We start from the raw sequence: 21,310 nt of genomic DNA, 5'->3' as shown, positions 1-21,310 counted from the left end.
CATGGTCTTCAAAAGAAAGAAAGAGAGAGAAAAATATATACGTGTGTGTATATATTCATATATGAATATATATATATATTTCATATTCCTGGCAATTATTTGGCTATCTCCTTGTTTTCATCACCTAGAAACAGTTTCTTGTTTCTGCTTCCAAGAGCACTAGAAATCCAACATAGAAACCAGTAGACATTCATGATTATATCTATATAATGATGGGTAAGTTGCATGATATCTCTGTACCTCATCTTTCTCTTATGTAAAGTGGAGATAACAATAGTAACTTCCGCATAGGTAGGGTCATTTTGAAAATTAAAAGGAACCATACTGATGTCTTGGATGAATATCATTCAACCACTGTGTTGGGAAAACAATATCAATGTATGGACAAGATAAGATGTAGTGAAAATTTTCTATAACATTGGAGATAGAAAAGGTAGCCTAAAAAAGACATTTTCCTAATATTTAAACTTCTTTCCATTTCTTGGATAAATTGACATTGATATGTAATTTGTTTTTCTGTAATTTTGGATATGACTTTCTATTTGCTTACTTAGAGTTTTCCCATTTACTATCATAATTGACAACCATCTATAGTTTAATATGGAGATTTTTTCAGGATTTTTCTATCAGATTTACATTATCATTATAAATCATTAGATAGTCTTCTGTATTTCTTCATGCTCTGGAAGGACAATTATAGAATTAGAAATACTCTGTTAAACTTAGAAACTTAAATTAATGTATTACCTAAACTACTTGCTCAGATACAATATCTTAATATTTCCTTAGATTAGTTCTCTATATGTATCATCTATATTTCTTTGAGCCAATTCATACTAGTATTTTGAATACAATTCACAATTTTAGATACTTATTGTATTAGGGTCCTACAGAGAAACAAACAATAGAGTGGTGTGTGTGAAAAGATTTATTTTAAAAAAACTGGCTCAGATGATTGTGAGGGTGGGAAATCTCAAAACCTGTAGGATAGGTTGGCAGGCTAGAAAGTCAGCAGGATTTCTATGTCATAGTGTTGACTCATAATTCTGGGAAACCTCAATTTTTGCTCTTAAGGACTTCAAGTGATTGGGTGAGGGTCACCCACATCATCAAAGTAATTTCCTTTCCTAAGAGTCAACTTATTGTACATGTTAAACACATCTACAAAATACCTTCACAGCAACATCACAACATTTAGATTACTGTTTGACTGAACAGCTGGGCACCATAGCCTAGCCAAATTGACACATAAAATTTAGCCAAGATACTTACACCTTGCTTTTTAGAGTCAAGTTGATACAACTCTTCTTGAGGACTGTATCTGTTAGTTTAGCCTTGGTTATGCTGGTAATAAATGTTCTGGGATCTGAGAGACTGATAAAACACATGTTTATTCCTCACATATCCTACCCATTTTGGGGGGTTGTCTACAGCTCTGCTCCATATTGTCTTCCTTTTATGACACAGGCTGATGAAGCAACTTCTAGCTAGAACACTGCCAGTCTCAAGGCAGAAGGAAAAGAGAGATGATGAATCCTATGCTGACTCTTAAAGTTACTACTTATGTCACTTGTATTTATAATGCATTAGCCACAGAAAGTCACTTGGCCAAGCCTATAACTTGGGAGTGGGGTGTGGATATACAATTCCCAGCCAGGCAGAGCATGGCAAGTCACATGGTTAAGTCTGACACCAATGAGGCAGTGATGTATAATCCTCCCAGAGGAAGGGGATGTTGTTTATGATAAGGGTAATTTTCAATATGTTATAAAAACTGTTTTCAAATGTTTAAATAGTTTGAACTTTCTATAAAATTATCCTCAGTGAATATTCACTATGCAAACAAGGACTTATAGAAAGTAATGTTAACTTCAGTGTATTTATAGTAGACTAAGATTTTTTTTAATGTTCTTTTTTTAAGGTGTGAAAGTAGTAGTTTTAAATTGGTTCTCCTACTTAATTGTTTATATACTCTGATTAATTCTATAATTAGTGAGTTTAGTAAATATGGTTTTATGGAATATAAACTATTCAAGATAAATATGTCAAATAATTATAGGTGTTGCATTCTTTCTAGCTCCCCTGCCACCTGATCCTTAGTAATTATGATAGAAATGAGCAGGGAGATGTAAAAATAAGGGAAAATCTGCTTTACTACTGAAAGCTAGGGAAAGTTTCCACTGAAATTTTAGAAAATGTGCTATTTCTAATTTGGACATTTTAGAATATAACCTTGTGGGCAGCTTGGTACTCACCTTCCAAGTAAACAGTATATTCTCTTTGGAGATAAGTAAAAGGGGAACCTGTACTCCAAGGATATTTCCACAATTTTGGATGCATGAGAATTGTAGATAAGGAGAGGATATGAGAAATGTAAACAATGTTTTACTTGAGGACACTTTCGTTGCTGTAGAATATAGAATTCGAGGATATCTGAGCTGATTGAGACAAGGACTGGATCCATGTTCTCACACACAAAGCCTGTAATGATGGTTATCCTTATGTGACAAAGGAACATCTACTAATAGCATAAGAAAGAAGATAGGAATAATTTTAGGAATTACTAACTGTTCTAGGAAGACTAAAGTCTAAAAAGCTATATCTAGAAGGATGACAGGTATGACAGTAGACAGTCTTCTTCCTGCAGCAGCAAAAGGTAAAATTGAAAAAAAAAAAGATGTAAACTTTATGACAGGCAATTATATACATTGCATGCCTCCTATATTTCCTGCTAAAGAATGTCACACAGACAGACAGACAGACAGACAGACACACACACACACACACACACACACACACACACACACACACACCCCATAGGAAACACCTCAAGGTAGCAACAGCCCTTATCATGGCCCTAAAGGAAGCTGGGATCTGAATCACTGACTTGTCTCAGAGTTCAATCTTGGATCTAATGGTGCAATTCTGTTTAGACCCAGTTTCTGGTCTCATAGCCATAAATCTATTTCCACTCTTACCAGACTAGGCAGCTCATTTCTGGTGTCTGTCTAGGCAGTGGAAAGACACATTTTGGGCCCCATTCAGTATAGACTTGCTCTCTACTTCAAGACCGGTGCCCACCTGCAATCTCAGTTTATGTGTGGTTCTTTGCTGAAGGCCCTAACCCACATGTGTTTAAAGACCTCAAGCCCAAAGGCCTGCCTTTTATGTTCCTAGCTCCCCCTGTGTTATGCACCTTCAGTCCCCATTTACTACCTTGGGTCCTCTGTCTCAGTTACATGATGATTTCCCTTTCTTGACTGCAAAAACGACTATGTATGTGTGTGTTTGTGTATTAAAATACAAAATCATTGAGTATGATGCAAGAGGGGAACATTTTAAAGTATCCAGTACTCTTTATATACAGGGAGGTGCCTTTATAGAGGAAGTGTGTTTCTCTCCTATTTTATTCTCTCTAATAAGTGAGCCAAAGATGACCTCTGTGAACTGGACCCGGATTGTTTATTTCTTCACTGTAGACTGAGACCTGTTAGCTCAAATGTCTGCCAGTGCAAAACACAAAATTTTTCCCATCCAACTATTTAAAAAATAGTTCAAATGAGCAGATTTTTCCTTTGGAGTTTTCTGACACAATGACTCTGTGCCATGCCAGAGTGACATCACCTAGATAAGTACACCCCTCTCTGATATCCCTCTCCCTAGGAAGTTCCATTACCCCCCTCCCCTTTTGAGTTGGGACCCAATACTGAAGACTTTGGACAGACTCCTGCTTGTGAGACTTTCTCTCTTATGCAACTATATTCAAGTGTCTCCCAAAAGTGCTTACTGTATGTTTCTGCCTCTTGTGGTCATATCTTTTCCCTTGATCATCCCCAAATTCTTTGAACCCCTCCCATTGTATATGAGGTTCCAATTTGATGCTTTTACTTTCAGATCCAAGTTTCTGTTTCCATCGTTGATTCCAGGATTTTTAAGTTGACTCCATTTGTAAGGCCCTTTCTCATTTTTTTTCCAGATAGACATTTTGTACATTTTAAGCATGTTCATGTGGTTTCATCCAAAACCAAAATAAAATGAGAGTAGATACCTATTGAAAATGTGTTATGAAGAAAAAGCATGAGGAAAGCAATCAAGTTTTATTAATAACCAAATATGATTTAAATAGCAATCTCTGATAGTAGCTGCTTGCAAATCAAATCAATAGAACAAAGTTTATTCTGGTGAAATAACTCCACATAGAGACACAAAGTTAAACTTCTCCTTTCCCTTATCCATGCAAAACACAAATTGTTAGAATTTACGTGTATAGGAATTTAATTATATGTTCAAATAAATATACATCTTTTTTTAAAAAAAGACTTCAGGCAGCACCAGATTTCTTTCCCTCCAAACAGCTGTTCAATTTTGGGGGTACAGAGCTTGTGTATTGCTTCATTATAATAAAAAAGAAATCTCAAAGAACAACTTTTAAATACTTTTGATCCCAAGATAGCACATCAAGCACAAAGCATTCTGATAATACTATAGTTCATACCATAGTTTTTACAAGCACTTGTTGCCAAGGAACAAAATTATCTTATGAAAATTTTATTAAACTGAGATTTCTACATATTAAAGGAGTGATTAGAATTATTTCTCAGGGTCATTATGGAGCTCAAATTTTATACATTATTATCTTTTTTATCTTTAGTGTCTTTTTATGACAAACACAAAATAAAATTGAGTACTTACCATGCTATGAAACATTAAATAGCATACAATCTGATAATAGAACTTCTGATTACATAGAAATAATTTGCATAAACTGTAAACTTACCATTTGGAAAGAGTATCTTAGGTTCTATATTGTAATGATAATTCAGTTTTAAAGCTTGCATCAGGGAATGTTAATTCAAATGCTTTCAGCAGGCAAACAGGTAATATAAATGCATAAAACATTAGAGATAAATGACAATTGACTGAGGTAGTGACCACGATCAAGAATAGAGTGCATGCCTGACCTAACGGCATTAAAATTCTTTTTTTATTATTAGTTAATAGTGTCCTAATCCTCAAATCATCTGATATTATCATTGGCATCAGTTTGCCCCCAACATTTTCAAAATTATTTCACATAAATTATCTCAATTGAATCTTACAATCTTATAATACGCAGTTTACCCCCATTCTCTAATAATAGACTAGAAATTTAGGTCTAGACATGTTGATTAACTTTCTATGAACTCCCTCTGAAATTATATACATAGACCAAGTCACAGACAATATAGATACGGTTCTGAGAGACACTAGTCAGCACTAGCCTGGCAACATGAACCACACCAACATCCCTCATGGAATCAACTCTACTACTGTTAGGCCATTACCATTTTATTCAGGTTGGAAGGGAATGTGAAAGTAAAATCAAAATGGAGCCAGTATTGCTAAGAGAGCTCTCTAAAATGGAGACAGGAGACCACTGAGGAAGTGTGACTTATGCACATCACAGACCGGATGGAATCTGACTTCTTGACCACTTATATTCCTAACAAAGACACCCAGAACATCTGCCAGAAACTCAAGATATTTATCAGACCCTTACCCTAAAATAACTTGTGACAGACCCTACCATAAGACAACCCATGATTCCCTAAGGACAAATATTTTCTGAAGAGTCAAACACAATTTTCTGTGAGCAAATTTAACAACCTTGTGGCTTTTAGTCTTTATAAGCCCCTGACTCTTTCTCTTCCCTGGGACGCTCTTGATTTTACCCAAGTCTGTGTCTTGCAAATTGCAATTCTTAAGACCTCAAATAAAGCTCTGTTGTTCTTTACACCCTTGATGATGCTGATTATTGTTCAACAGAAAGCAAACCTAGACAGAGAAAGAAAGAAAGATAGGATGAATGGAAATTTACTCTCAAAATTTCTGTTACCAAAGCATACAGTGAGGAAACACTCCTCTGGCACACATAAATTCTGACCATGTGGAGAAGGGTAAAGACATTAATATAGTTATGTTGTAACTGGCGCTGGGATTCAGAGGTCCAGAGTTTGATGATACATCTCCTCTGACCTAAGCTCCGTAGAATTCTGTTGAATCCTGTTCAAGTCAATGTCTTGCCGTGGATATAGAGGTCACAACAAAGCTAATATTACATTAACTCTGAAAACTAAGGGAATGGGAATCCCAGTGAATAGGATCCAGGACCTGGGGCAGAAGCAATCCAAAGAACCACATGGCTCTGCTCCACCAATCACCTGGCACTTTTCAAGAGATCAGCTACATTAACTGAATGGGTTATGTTTTTCCTCTTAGAGGGTAACATGTAGAATGTGTAGCTTTTAATTTGAAATTTTAATGAGAAAATATTTATCAGTCCTCTTATTTCAAGTCAGTGAGCATATTCCAAAGACATTCACTGTTGTTTTCTTTTCTTTTCTTTTAACAATTAGGGCATATGAGAGGAAAGACGTTAACACGAACTCATGTATTCAAAAGTAAATTATAAAAATAATTTTAATTATTATGACCACTGAAAATCCCAAAACATATAATTCAACAGCAATACCCTGTTAAACCAATAACAAGAGATTTCCTATCCCACTCTGTCTTTCATAGGCAATATGTCGATTTGGCTAACAATCTTGTAAGCTCCCACAGAACACAACTTAACATAAACATTAAGAATTGATGCAATTACCACAAACCTCTCTGAGTAGACATAGTCTAAAAGAAAAATGGGATTTCTCCAGAATATGCCTTTTGCATTCACTATTGTTAATTTATTTGCTTTGTATTTTTATCTATCATAAATGTATTTAAGAACAAATAAAATCAATAAATATAACAAATTCAAATGTTTCATCAGCAAGTTGTGTACATATGATGAATCAAGGAGACTTCATTTTCCATTTCAGTTGTATGTTTTGATGGTTAATAAGTAAAAGATATCTTTTTCATAGGGAAATGAGTATGATCATTGAGGAAAAAATATATGTCTATATAAAAATCACTTCATTAACATAGCATTTTCAATAGGCAATACTAAAAAACTGTTAACAATATATAAATAAATATTCATTTTTATAAATAAGCATGAGAAACATTTAGTAAAAATGTTAATTTGATTCTCTTACTACTTTCAGCCAAAGGTAGGACAAAAAATGAATCTCTCTAAGCAATTTAATAATGTAAAGGTAGTTTAATAAAAACAAAAATTTCCATGAATGCATTATGCCCTATTAGTGCTAAATTTCATCTAAGTTAGTGAAATATATGTCCCAAGGAAATTCAGCAAGAATTTCTCAAATATGTAAATATTTATCATTTGTTTAAGTCCAGATAATTTCAGGAATAAAATTACTCCTCCAATAACTTACTTTTTAAGAAAATAAAACCTTAATATTTACAAAGTAATATTTTCCAAATTGTGTTCCAAAAATCTCAGGGACTCTGGTCAATACAGTATAATCATATACACACACAAAAATGAATTGTGAGAAGGATATGTACAAATTCATATAATACATGTATATTTTTAGTTTTTCTGTTATTTATAATATTGACCATTCCCCTACATATTTGTATTTTTTTCTTTTATATGTATTAATACCTATGTTCTTATAATTGATTTTTCATAATCGTTAATTCTCTCTTCAATGTCTTGAATGAACTAGCTCTCAGTTATCTCTTTTGGCCAAGAAAAAACTCATGGATAAATTTGTTTATAAAGTCTAGATTTTATTTTTTTTTCTGGTTGTTTGCTTTTTTACGCTTTTGACTAGTTGATCACTTCTCTTTCCTAATCTTAGGCTAGCTTTGAATTTTTAAATTTGAGAGACTTCCAAAACATAAATTTGCTCTGGTTTTTATTATTTTTCTTTAGAGAATTAAGTAATAATTTCAAAAACAAAAATCTAAGAGTACTAAAGTTTATAAATTAGATATAAAACCCCACAGTTCTAACCTAATCTCACATCCCAAATATAAATGCTCTTAGTATCATGTGTATCCTTCCAAAACTTCCCCTCCCCTCCATTATGTTTCTGGGAGAAATGTTTACATACTATTTGTATGTGTGTATATGTGTGTGTATGTGTGTAATTAAAGCATCAGAGCATGTATCACTATATTTGCATATATATTGTTGTTACACTCAAAAATATACTTTGGACAGCCTTTCCATATTTAGTTCATACTAATCTAATTATTTTAATGGCACCATTGTTACTTTATGCAATTGTTGGACCTGGGTTAGAATTCTATGGAAAGTTTGCCATAGTATAGATTCTCATTAGTATGAAAACAATCCCTTGGAAAGGGTTGAAAAAGAATCAGTATGGTGAAGTCCCCAAGAAGGTAAGAGGAGATGGAATATGGAGTGCAAGTTAGAAGATAAAAAGCAGGAAAAGTGAAAAGGAATTGTGGATGGATTTGCATACAGGTACTTTTGTATGTGTGAAAGTAGGACATTCTGTCAGTTTTTGTCTAATGTCTTCTTTTTGCTCTCTAAAGTAGAAGACATACTTTGCTACAGACAGTGATAGAAGAGTTGGTGTGATGGATTTGGATTTGTTGCTGTGTCAGTTTAGCTAAGCTGGAAGTAATTTCCCAGAATTTCTTCCCTTTAAGGTTTTGAGTTAAGGTTGGTTTCAAGAGAAATTTGCATGAGATTTGGAAAGTGGAAGGTAAGTGGCTGCCATTGTTCTCTGAGGGTTGGTGTTAGATATGAGGCTCTGCTGCAACTTATATGCATTGTAGTTCATTTGCTAGATTACCTTGGTTGGGCAGCAGCCAGCCTGCAACTCCTTCATCTCCTACTGGATCTCCTATCTCATCCTTCAGTTTCTCCAGGTCCTGGGAGAAGTATGTGTGCAACTCTATGGTGAAAGTTATCATTTCCTGCAGATCACCATGTCATTATTGTGGAAAACAGTGAGAGACAGATATGGGTTCTATTTTTTGCTCTGGACTTGCAGTTTGTCCTTGTTATTTCCCACTGCCCCTTCCTGTGCAGCTTTACTTCCAATTACTGACCTAGAGAAGTACAATATCTTCAGGCCCTTACCAGACTCAGAGCAAAAACCTGTAGAATTCTACACTAGGTTCAACAATTGCATGATGATAGAATCACTATAACAAGTTCCTTGTTCTATATTACTCATTATGGCTCTGATTCATTCTTGAATCAAATTCTGTCAGTATAATTGGTATGCTTTGATATTTTGAGGGTGTTTTAGTTTTAACTCTTAGCAATAAGTGAGAGAAAGCCAATTCAAAATAGTTTGAAGAAGAAAAAGAGATACGTCTGGCTAACTTAACTGGGAAATACAAAGTTGATATGGCTTTAATCACATCTGGCACAAAAGATGTTAACAGATCTCTGCATTTCTTGTTTCAGTTTCCTCTTTACATTGACTACATTTTCATGCTAATTTTCTTTGTGAATGATACTTGGAATGTCTAGGTTTGTGTTGTATCAGACTAGCAACTATAGCAAGAAGCAGAGGTACTTCTTTTCCAATAGTTTCAGCAAAATTATAAGGTTTGACTTCATTGGGCCAGCTTGAGTCATGAGTTCTTCCCTAAATCAATCACTGACAGTGCTATGGAATGTATTGATTGGGTAAGCCTGGGTCATGTGCTCATCTCTGAAATTCTGAAGTGGGTCAGACCAAAAGCAATGATGTAATCTGAAAGTGGGAGGAAAGTAGTTTTCTAATGGAAAAATCAATGTAAAATTCTCAGAAAATGGGGGAACAGATACTAGGTAGGCAAAATCAACAGTATCCACTACAAGAGAATTGACAAGATTTGACATACCAGTTTGGAGAATGGGAGATAAAACTTAGTAAGTACACAGAGAAGGCTTTATAAACCACATTAAGGGTCCAGTTACAATTGGAATCTTTAGTGTATAGTGATTTTGACTTTCAGGACCTTGGTTAGCAGCCAAGGGTTGAGGTATAAGTTCAGAGAAGGAAGATGGGCTCTAGAGGAGAATCCATTTCCTTGCTTTCGTCAACATCTCCAGGCCATTCGTATTCCTTGGCTCAGGACTCCCTTCTCTCATCTTTAAAGACAGCACTGTTTCATCTCTCTGACCCTTCTTCCCCCGTCACATCTCCTCTCTCTATTTACAGCCCTGAAAGATTCTTCACTTTTGAAGATTTATATAATTAGATTGGTCCCACCAAGGTAATCTAGGATAATCTCCTCATCTGAAGGTTCATACCCTTAACTATATCTGGAAAGTTCCCTTTGACATGTTAAATAATATGTTCATAGTTTCTGGGGATTCAGATGTGAACCTCTTTGGCGGGGGCTTTATTTGGTCTATCACAACCGTCATTTCTCAATCATTTTGTTTTAGCTGGATCTCTGATAAATGGCATAACTATGGAGATTCTTTACTGACTCTAATGTGAGAGACTTTTCTTTCAATAGTTTCTTCATTTAATATTTATGAGATATTGGATCTTACATCTGTCATTTTAGGTTTTCTTCTTCAGGTAAGTTTATAATCAAACAATATCTAATAAATAAACTAGAATATATCTACAAATGTTTGTGATTTTCAATACTGTAATTGTTATGTCCAAGTTTCCCTTTCTCTCATTTTAAAATTTAAGTAAGATAACTGGTGACATACCAATATATTATGCCCTAGTGTACTAAGGAATATATTTCTGCTACCTTTGCCTGTATATTAATATGACTGGTGGGGAATTCTTATATCACAGCTTTCTCCTTAAAACTTGGTACAAATTTTTACATTGTATTCTGGCTTCTAATATTAAAGAGAACACATCTAAAACCTATATCAATTTCATATTACATTTGACATGTTTCTTTTACTGCAGTGTTTGTATGATTCCTTGTCTTTAAAATTCAGTATTTTTTCCAAAATAAACATCCACTTGATGGCTTTTCATTGTGTGTATCTATCACAAATAATTTTATATGTAGACATTAGTCTTCCTTCAGGAATTGTTTTTCCTTCAATTTTAATTAATTTTTCAGATATATTTGCTTTTTTCCTTTAATTATACTAATTATTAATATCAATTATATATAAATTATGCTTTTTTCTGATCACTTTTATCTCTGTTCCTTTTCTCTGTTTTCCAGAACATTTTCATTCAACTATGCTCCACATCAATTATTTTGTTTTCAGCAGTTTCAATTTTGTATTATACTGCTTCTAATTTAGTTTTAGGGTCTATATTGATAGTCTCTGTTCTCTTAAGTTCATTTCTTAGAAATGCCAGGAACTTTTTCATCTTAATATATTTTATTATCAGCATATTTGTTATCTCTTATTTTACAGAACTTATATTTTAATTTCCTGAAGAATACAAGTTTATGCTGCCTCAAATGTTCTGATAATAGTCTATTTCCTGAAGTAAATCATCCAACATTTGCTTTTAAAGCTAACTTTTTGCATGTTTGTCAAGATAATATATACATTATTAATTTGTGGCAGGTCAGTAACTTGAGTCAACAAGTGAAATGTTTTCTATTTCTTCATCAACTATTACCCAACAAATATGTGAGAGAAAAAGAAAGACTTTAGGTTCTAATCATTAGGCTGAAAATAACTACCAGAAGGAAGCTAAAATAAAAAGGAATATAATATCATAAAAACTTATTTTTTTTTCTCTCCTGCTTAAATAAAATAAAGGGATCTGTAAACAAGAGAAGAAAGTGGGGGTAGGGTAGGAGAAAGAAGTGATAGTTAATGGTGAACGTGAAATTTTCCATCTGGTGGGGGCTAGGAAGGAAGTCCTTAGTTCTCCCTTAAGGTTCTTGCTGCCTGTGACAGAGGAGATGTGATGAGAGAGTAGAGTGAACTTAAATGGAACTAGGCTAGAGGCCCAGATTCAAACTAGAGTCTATAGTAGATAATATTTTTTCCACTTTAAGTCTAGGACTATGAATTAGTATACAAGCTAGGTTTATTACATTTCTTTTCATTCAGAAATTTTGTGTAACTGTTTAAATGGTTGTTCATATTTAAGTAAGAGCAAGTCTAAACAATCTTAGTATTTCCCTATTTCCAAAAAAATAGTGCAGGTGAATTCTTTTACAGCTCCTCCCTGTGATTTAAGTAAGAGGGTTTATTTAAGACACAGATTTCATATTATATGTTCAGCCATACAGCAATCTGAGAAAAGTTGGGTAGTTTCAGCCAAAATAATGTGTGTTTAGTTATATTTGGTTTGTTTGGTGCTTATTGTGATTGTTTTGATTTTGTGGGGTTGGAGGGATTGGTAAACTCCCCCTAGTGAATGAGGGTTCTTCTGTTTCTGGATTGCTTATTTGCATTAAAATTAAATGACAACATTGTTGAAGAATTAGATGAGAAAAAAACTGAGGTTAGTGAGTCTGTATGTATTGTCACCTTTCCTACTTCATCTCCCTTTGCTGATGCTGGACTTTACTACAACAGTGGCTCCCTGTAGGTTTTTCCTATCTTTTCTGTGGTCCAACCTTATCTCTCTATCCCTTCTGCCTCCATAGAAATGTCTCTCCCATATTAGGATAATCTCACATCACTGTTAAGAACCTGGAGCAAAGAAAGGACTAACCACACATTTTGTCTCACCGCCATGTCACTAGGGCCTTCATTCCTCCAAATGTCTATTTCCTGAAGTAAATCATCCAACGTGTGCTTTTAAAGCTAACTTTTGTGTGTTTGCCAGGATAATATGTAGATGATTAATTGTGGCAGGTCAGTAACTTGACTCAACAAGTGAGATGTTTTGTATTCTTTCATCAACCGTTACCCAACAAATTAGTGAGAGATTTTAGGGGTATTTTAGGGGTTTACTGAAAGATCTTTCTATAATTTCCTGTAACAACACACTATTCTCTAGAAAGAGGAATTGTGCATGTTCTCCTAGTGCCTGCCTTTGATTTGGGTCAGTCTGAATTATCTGGAGCCATAATTTCAGCTCTGGTGAAGGTTTTTAATTTTTCTTTCTTTTCTTTCTTTTTAGTCGTTTTGATCAGTTTCTTCTACATCATCTATTATACTATGATCTTTCCCAGAATTCCCTCCTGCATGTTTTTTCATAATTAAAATATTTTTATATAGCCTACCAAGACAACTCTGGGAAAACAAGCAGGCCTAGAGGAAAGAGATTGGCAAGCTGCCTTAGCAACAGCATCTGGCAATAGCAGCCAGCTGGGGCCTACACTGCTCTGGTAGAGAACACATCAATGCAAACATCACAAAGCTGAGAGTACAGTGGCTCCCTCAGCCTGGGCCTCTGGCAGTTTTTCTGAAGCCCATGTTACTTTAGTGTCCTGGTAAGCCAGAATGTACTTGAAAAAGTTGTACTTACCACATCTTCACATAGAAAAATCTTAGGAGCAAGAGACATACCTCTGCCCAGGAAAAAAACAAGCTGGCAGATATGCCATCAACCTTGGGTGAAGTCATTTTAAACCTGCAGGGGCAACCCAGAGCAATAAACTGTGTTCCTAATCATTTACCGTCCTGCTATAATCACCTTTGCAGTGATCTATAAAACAATAAATCAGCAGAACTGGCTAAGGCAGCCACTCCTGGGGTAAGACAAGATTAATACAGAGCTTCACAAGTAAGTGGACTCATTCACAGGATGGAGACAACCCTCCTTACACACTTGAGAACATTGGATATGTAAGAAATAAGAGAGCTATACAAGTCTTGGCATAGAGCAACTAGCTGACATTACAAAAAAACAAAACAAGACAAAACTTTTTTTTTTTTTAAGAGAGAAAACCATATTCAGTCTCTCTGTTCACTTTCTAAGGGAATATAGTATCTTTTTACCTAGGAAGCAGGACAAAAAGTGTCAAAGTGAAACTTTTATGCTAAAATTTAAACAGTTTAAACTCAAACTGGAGAAAATTTTAGCTTTTGCTGAAAATTGGATTTTATGCAGCTCTGTATAAAATTCCTATGCATATATTCAGGCTATTGAATGCTTTTTCCATGAAATTAGCTACTGCAATAGACTTTACCATATAGGGAGATAGATTACAAATTAATCTTGGTTTTCCTGAGTAAATCGTAAAATTAGATTATGATTGTTGAAACTTTTTAGTATATTCAGTTAAATCTAGGGCGTAATTTTCTTAATTTATTTATCAGCTGAAAAATATTTATTGAGTATCTACTCTACAGTAAGAACTCTGTTAAGAGTTTGAGATAGAGAGTTGAATAAGAAATGGTTACAATAGATGGAGATAACTGCCATAAGCTAATAATTACAAGAGAGTGGAGCAATTGCAAGAGAATGGAGTGGCTGGCTACCCCAGACTTTTAAGAGGGGCCTTACAAAGATAACGTATGGGCTGGGTATAGAAGGGTACTTTGTAGTTCATGTGCAGAAAGTCATTTCAGGATTACAGCCAGAAAGAATAGAATGAGCAAAGGAATCGATATATAAAAGGCCGTGATGAGCTCAGGGAACAGTGAATTCTTCAATGACACTGAAATGTAGAGTACATGAGGAGAAATGCTATGAAATTAAAGTGAAAAGGGATCTCATGCCTAATAACGGACAACTCTGTGCATCATACTAAGGAGTGTTAATTTTGTCTGGCAGGAAAATGGTGAAAATTGAATTTTTTTAAGCTAAAGAGTGTGATGAGCAGATCTTCATTTTATAGTAATGTAAAAAGGACAATAGAATACAGCGAGATTAAATTTTGGGAGAAAAATTCGTGTAATTTAAATCTCTAAACACATATTAAAATTTTTTATCACTAGAGTCATACTTACTTAAAAATTTTGTTTTGTTTTTCAAATTCAAAAAATAATACACCATCTTTCTATTTAATTAAATAATCTTCAAAGTGAGTTAATCATTCTATGCCCAGAGCCAACTCTAAATCATACATGTCAATAGAGTGTTTCAGAATGTTTCACTGTTTTAACTTGATAACCCTGATTGTTGATTCCTGTTTGTATTAGAATATTTTATAGTCCCCTTTGATGATTAAGTGTTTTGTTAAGTGTCTGAGGAAGGACTAATTTGTTTTGTGCAATTAAACTACAGAGAGTTTCCTACTTTTGAGGCCATTGGTTAAAACTTGAAAGCATACAAATGGTTCTAAAGATAAAGATAATCATCTCATCAGATGGACTCCAAGAAAACAAATCCCTTAGAAATAGTGTATTTGTAGATTTGCTACCCTTACCCCTTCTGTTGATAATTTTCCTCTATCTGTTTTTCATGTTTTTCCCAAGTAGTCTTTCAAACTGTAAGAAGTAATACATAATCATTATAACAATGCAAAAAAATTACACAAAACAAAAAAAATAGTCTTGTCTTACCCACCTTTAATGCCACCCCTCTGAAAATTAATGTCAACAGTTGATATCTGCCCAGTGTTTGATATATTTTCCAATTTGCTCAGAAATGTTAGTTGAAGCATCAAAGCTGAAAACAATAGATGGAAACTACCTCTTTTTTGAAAAAAAAAAAAAGAGGACAAGAAAAAGAAAGCAAGAGGAAAGAGAAGAAATAAAAATTGCAAAGTTGATCTGAGCTGGATAATATGATCTTCACCTCATGTAAACAGATAGGAAGGCTTTAAAGGAGAATGTTCTTCTGAGCAGTGAGTTGTCTTTGGTGAGGAGTGCTATATTGTTTCCACTCATTTCCCCTTATGAGAGGGCAGAGAGCTGCTTCCCTACCCTTCAAGCCAAGAGGAGAGGGCTCCTAGAGAGATTGGCAGTCCCTGTGAGAAGGGGAGCTTGGTCCAGGTCTCCCACTGGCTGCCTGATAAACTGCAGAAACAGGCCCTCACCATCATATCAGATGGAACTCAGTGAAAGTCCTTGAGTGAGCAAGATATACATCTTCTGGAATTTAGAAGTACCCAGTCCCTGAACATCAAGAAATTGCCTCTGTCCTTCCTGGGGAATCCTTCAGGCAAAGCCTGGCTGGAACAGCTACATAATGGCAGGACAAAGGAAGAGGGCAATAGTGGAAGCAGCTTGACTCCCATCATTTGGAAGTTTACATGGGCCAAGTAGTCTCTGAGAAACATAGCCTGGCTTGAGCTATCTTTACAATTGTTAAAATAAAATAAAATAGATACCAGGTCTAAGAATCCCCCGAGTAGATAAAACCATTTATGTCACATAAGCAAAATTAAATCTAGCTTATTTCATGAACATAAGCGAAATTTAACTTAGGTTATTTCTTGTGATGCCTCTGATAATCATAAAAGAAACAAGTCATCTTCCTAAAATAGTATAACATAATCAGTTTTAACTATTTGCCTGCTGTCTGGAAACGCCCACTGTAATAACCAGCCACTGTAAAGGTTAAACAATGTCCTCTTTTTCACTTTATAAGCCATTTTATAACATCACGCCTCTAAGCTTCACGTAGATTTTGGATTTGAAGACTCCAAGTTTGCAAACAGCAAACCCTTACTAGATACTATTTTAATGATCTGATTTTAATTACTATTTCTGGAGTTTTGACAAAAGCATCCACCCAAGAAACAGTCTTATCGTTTGAGAACCTCAGAAGTATGACACCATGATTGTACCATCAAGAGTAGAAGCTGATACAGATGTTCTAGGGAGGTGACAAAAGATCACCCAGTGATTACTTCATCTGTGTCAGAAAACTGTGCTGTGCTGTGGCAACTACAGTACTTCCAAAGAAGCTACACATCCGTGCTCAATGCAGACCCATGGTTGAATCTTCATAATACGATATGTTTCAAAAACCAAGACCCAGAAGACTAAATTCACATGAGTCCCTTTTATGAAATTCAAAATCGAGCAAAACTAAACAATATGTTGATTAGCCATACATATATATGTGATAACTCTTTTTTTAAAAAAAAAAAGCAAAACAATGGCAAACATAAAATTGATATCATTATCACCTCTAGGAGAGAGGCCAGGAGACAAATAGAGGAAGTAAGTTCTATTCTACAAATAGGTAGTAGTAAGTTTATGTTATTATTATTTTTATTTTTTGGCTTGGGTGGTGAGTTTGAGCGTATTCATTATATTACTAAAAATAAATAAATACAAGATCACATGAACAAAAAGGCCTTTTCACAGGCCAATTATGTCACTATATCATAAACCAAGGATTATGATTACAGTAAGTCCTCTACATATGAACGAATTTCAATCAGAGAGCGCGTTTGTAAGTCTAATTTTTTTGTAAGTCCAACGAAGTTAGCCTGGTACCCAACTAACACATTCGGCTATATAGTACTGTAGTGTAATACTGTATAAGAACGAGCGATATCTAAAACATTTTGTCTTGCTCCACTCTCAGTGATTATTTTCACTTTTGTTTCCAAAGTTATTGCTTGGCACTTCTTAGTAGTACCAGCTACATCACTGCTGCTTTTATGCTTGCTTCTGGACATCCTGGGCTTGAAATAAAGATACTGTACTACTGTACTCTATACAGTTCTGTACAGTAAAGCACACAAAAGCACAACCACTTGTAGAGGATGCACACACATGAAAATATACGCCAGATACATGAACTAACTTACGTGATTGGACATACAAACACACGTTCGCATCTTTGAAAGTTAGCAACTTGAAGGTTTGTATGTAGGGGACTTACTGTAATCTATTTTTGTTTGCTGGATATTCATAGTTAGAAAAAGGGGAAAGAATCTTGCTGTAGTATCTATGTCTTCCATTGCAGCATATATATATATATATATATATATATATATATATATATTTAACATCTTTATTAGAGTATAATTGCTTTACAATGGTGTGTTAGTTTCTGCTTTATAACAAAGTGAATCAGTTATACATATATATATGTTCCCATATCTCTTCCCTCTTGCGTCTCCCTCCCTCTCACCCTCCCTATCCCACCCCTCCAGGTGGTCACAAAGCACCGAGCTGTTCTCCCTGTGCTATGCTGCTGCTTCCCACTAGATATCTACCTTACGTTTGGTAGTGTATATATGTCCATGCCTCTCTCTCGCTTTGTCACAGCTTACCCTTCCCCCTCCCCATATCCTCAAGTCCATTCTCCAGTAGGTCTGTGTCTTTATTCCTGTCTTAACCCAGGTTCTTCATGACATTTTTTTTCTTAAATTCCATATATATGTATTAGCATATGGTATTTGTCTTGCTCTTTCTGACTTACTTCACTCTGTATGACAGACTCTAGGTCTATCCACCTCATTACAAATAGCTCAATTTCGTTTCTTTTTATGGCTGAGTAATATTCCATTGTATATATGTGCCACATCTTCTTTATCCATTCATCTGTCGATGGACACTTAGGTTGTTTCCATCTCCGGGCTATTATAAATAGAGCTGCAATGAACATTTTGGTACATGACTCTTTTTGAATTATGGTTTTCTCAAGGTATATGCCCAGTAGTGGGATTGCTGGGTCATATGGTAGTTCTATTTGTAGTTTTTTAACGAAGCTCCGTTACTGTTCTCCACAGTGGCTGTATCAATTTACATTCCCACCAACAGTGCAAGAGGGTTCCCTTTTCTCCACACTCTCTCCAGCATTTATTGTTTCTAGATTTTTTGATGATGGCTATTCTGACTGGTGTGAGATATCTCATTGTAGTTTTGATTTTCATTTCTCTAATGATTAATGATGTTGAGCATTCTTTTATGTGTTTGTTGGCAGTCTGTATATCTTCTTTGGAGAAATGTCTATTTAGGTCTTCTGCCCATTTTTTGGATTGGGTTGTTTGTTTTTTTGTTATTGAGCTGCATGAGCTGCTTGTACATTTTGGAGATTAATCCTTTGTCAGTTGCTTCATTTGCAAATATTTTCTCCCATTCTGAGGGTTGTCTTTTGGTCTTCTTTATGGTTTCCTTTGCTGTGCAAAAGCTTTGAAGTTTCATTAGGTCCCATTTGCTTATTTTTGTTTTTACTTCCATTTCTCTGGGAGGTGGGTCAGAAAGGATCTTGCTGTGATTTATGTCATAGAGTGTTCTGCCTATGTTTTCCTCTAAGAGTTTGATAGTGTCTGGCCTTACATTTAGGTCTTTAATCCATTTTGAGCTTATTTTTGTGTATGGTGTTAGGGAGTGATCTAATCTCATACTTTTACATGTACCTGTCCAGTTATTCCAGCACCACTTATTGAAGAGGCTGTCCTTTCTCCACTGTACATTCCTGCCTCCTTTATCAAAGATAAGGTGACCATATGTGCGTGGGTTTATCTCTGGGCTTTCTATCCTGTTCCATTGATCTATCTGTTTTTGTGCCAGTACCATACTGTCTTGATTATGGTAGCTTTGTAGTATAGTCTGAAGTCAGGGAGCCTGATTCCTCCAGCTCCATTTTTCGTTCTCAAGATTGCTTTGGCTATTCAGAGTGTTTTGTGTTTCCATACAAATTGTGAAATTTTTTGTTCTAGTTCTGTGAAAAATGCCAGTGGTAGTTTGATAGGGATTGCATTGAATCTGTAGATTGCTTTGGGTAGTAGAGTCATTTTCACAGTGTTGATTCTTCCAATCCAAGAACATGGTATATCTCTCCATCTATTTGTATCATCTTTAATTTCTTTCATCAGGGTCTTATAATTTTCTGCATACAGGTCTTTTGTCTCCTTAGGTAGGTTTATTCCTTGATATTTTATTCTTTTTGTTGCAATGGTATTCTAGGTATTTTTTTAATTTCCTCTTTGATTTCTTCAGTGATCACTTCGTTATTAAGTAGTGTATTGTTTAGCCTCCATGTGTTTGTATTTTTTACAGCTCTTTTCCTGTAATTGATATCTAGTCTCATAGTGTTGTGGTTGGAAAAGATACTTGATACAATTTCCGTTTTCTTAAATTTACCAAGGCTTGACTTGTGACCCAAGATATGATCTATCCTGGAGAATGTTCCATGAGCACTTGAGAAAAATGTGTATTCTGTTGTTTTTTGATGGAATGTCCTATAAATATCAATTAAGTCCATCTTGTTTAATGTATCATTTAAAGCTTGTGTTTCCTTATTTGTGTTCATTTTGGATGATCTGTCCATTGGTGAAAGTGGGGTGTTAAAATCCCCTACTCTGAATGTGTTACTGTCGATTTCCCCTTTTATGGCTGTTAGTATTTGCCTTATGTATTGAGGTGCTCCTATGTTGGGTGCATAAATATTTACAATTGTTATATCTTCTTCTTGGATCAATCCCTTGATCATTATGTAGTATCCTTCTTTGTCTCTTCTAATAGTCTTTATTTTAAAGTCTATTTTTTCTGATATGAGAATTGCTACTCCAGCTTTCTTTCAGTTTCCGTTTGCACGAAATATCTTTTTCCGTCCCCTTACTTTCAGTCTGTATGTGTCTCTAGGTCTGAAGTGGGTCTCTTGTAGACAGCAAATATATGGGTCTTGTTTTTGTATCCATTCAGCCAATCTGTGTCTTTTGGTGGGAGCATTTAGTCCATTTACATTTAAGGTAATTATCGATATGTATGTTCCTATTCCCATTTTCTTAATTGTATTGGGTTCATTGTTGTAGGTTTTTTCCTTCTCTTGTGTTTCCTGCCTAGAGAAGTTCCTTTAGCAGTTGTTGTAAAGCTGGTTTGGTGGTGCTGAACTCTCTCAGCTTTTGCTTGTCTGTAAAAGTTTTAATTTCTCCATCAAATCTGAATGAGATCCTTGCTGGGTAGAGTAATCTTGGTTGCAGGTTTTTCTCCTTCAACACTTTAAATATGTCCTGCCAGTCCCTTCTTGCTTGCAGAGTTTCTGCTGAAAGATCAGCGGTTAACCTTATGGGGATTCCCTTGTGTGTTATTTGTTGTTTTTCCCTTGCTGCTTTTAATATGTTTTCTTTGTATTTAATTTTTGACAGTTTGATTAATATGTGTCTTGGCGTATTTCTCCTTGGAGTTATCCTGTATGGGACTCTCTGTGCTTCCTGGACTTTGTTAACTATTTCCTTTCCCATATTAGGGAAGTTTTCAACTATAATCTCTTCAAATATTTTCTCAGTCCCTTTCTTTTCCTCTTCTTCTTCTGGAACCCCTATAATTCGAATGTTGGTGTGTTTAATGTTGTCCCAGAGGTCTCTGAGACTGTCCTCAGTTCTTTTCATTCTTTTTTCTTTATTCTGCTCTGCAGTAGTTATTTCCACTATTTTATCTTCCAGGTCACTTATCCGTTCTTCTGCCTCAGTTATTCTTCTATTGATCCCATCTAGAGTATTTTTAATTTCATTTATTGTGTGGTTCCTCATTGTTTGTTTCATCTTTAGTTCTTCTAGGTCCTTGTTAAATGTTTCTTGCATTTTGTCCATTGTAGTTCCAAGATTTTGGATCATCTTTACTATCATTATTCTGAATTCTTTTTCAGGTAGACTGCCTATTTCCTCTTCATTCATTAGATCTGCTGGGTTT

Source organism: Leucopleurus acutus (genome assembly GCF_964270905.1).
Source record: "Leucopleurus acutus genome assembly, chromosome: 7".
Lineage (NCBI taxonomy): Eukaryota > Metazoa > Chordata > Mammalia > Artiodactyla > Delphinidae > Leucopleurus > Leucopleurus acutus.
The sequence above is the reverse complement of the archived record's forward strand: the minus strand, read 5'-3'. Positions refer to the sequence as shown.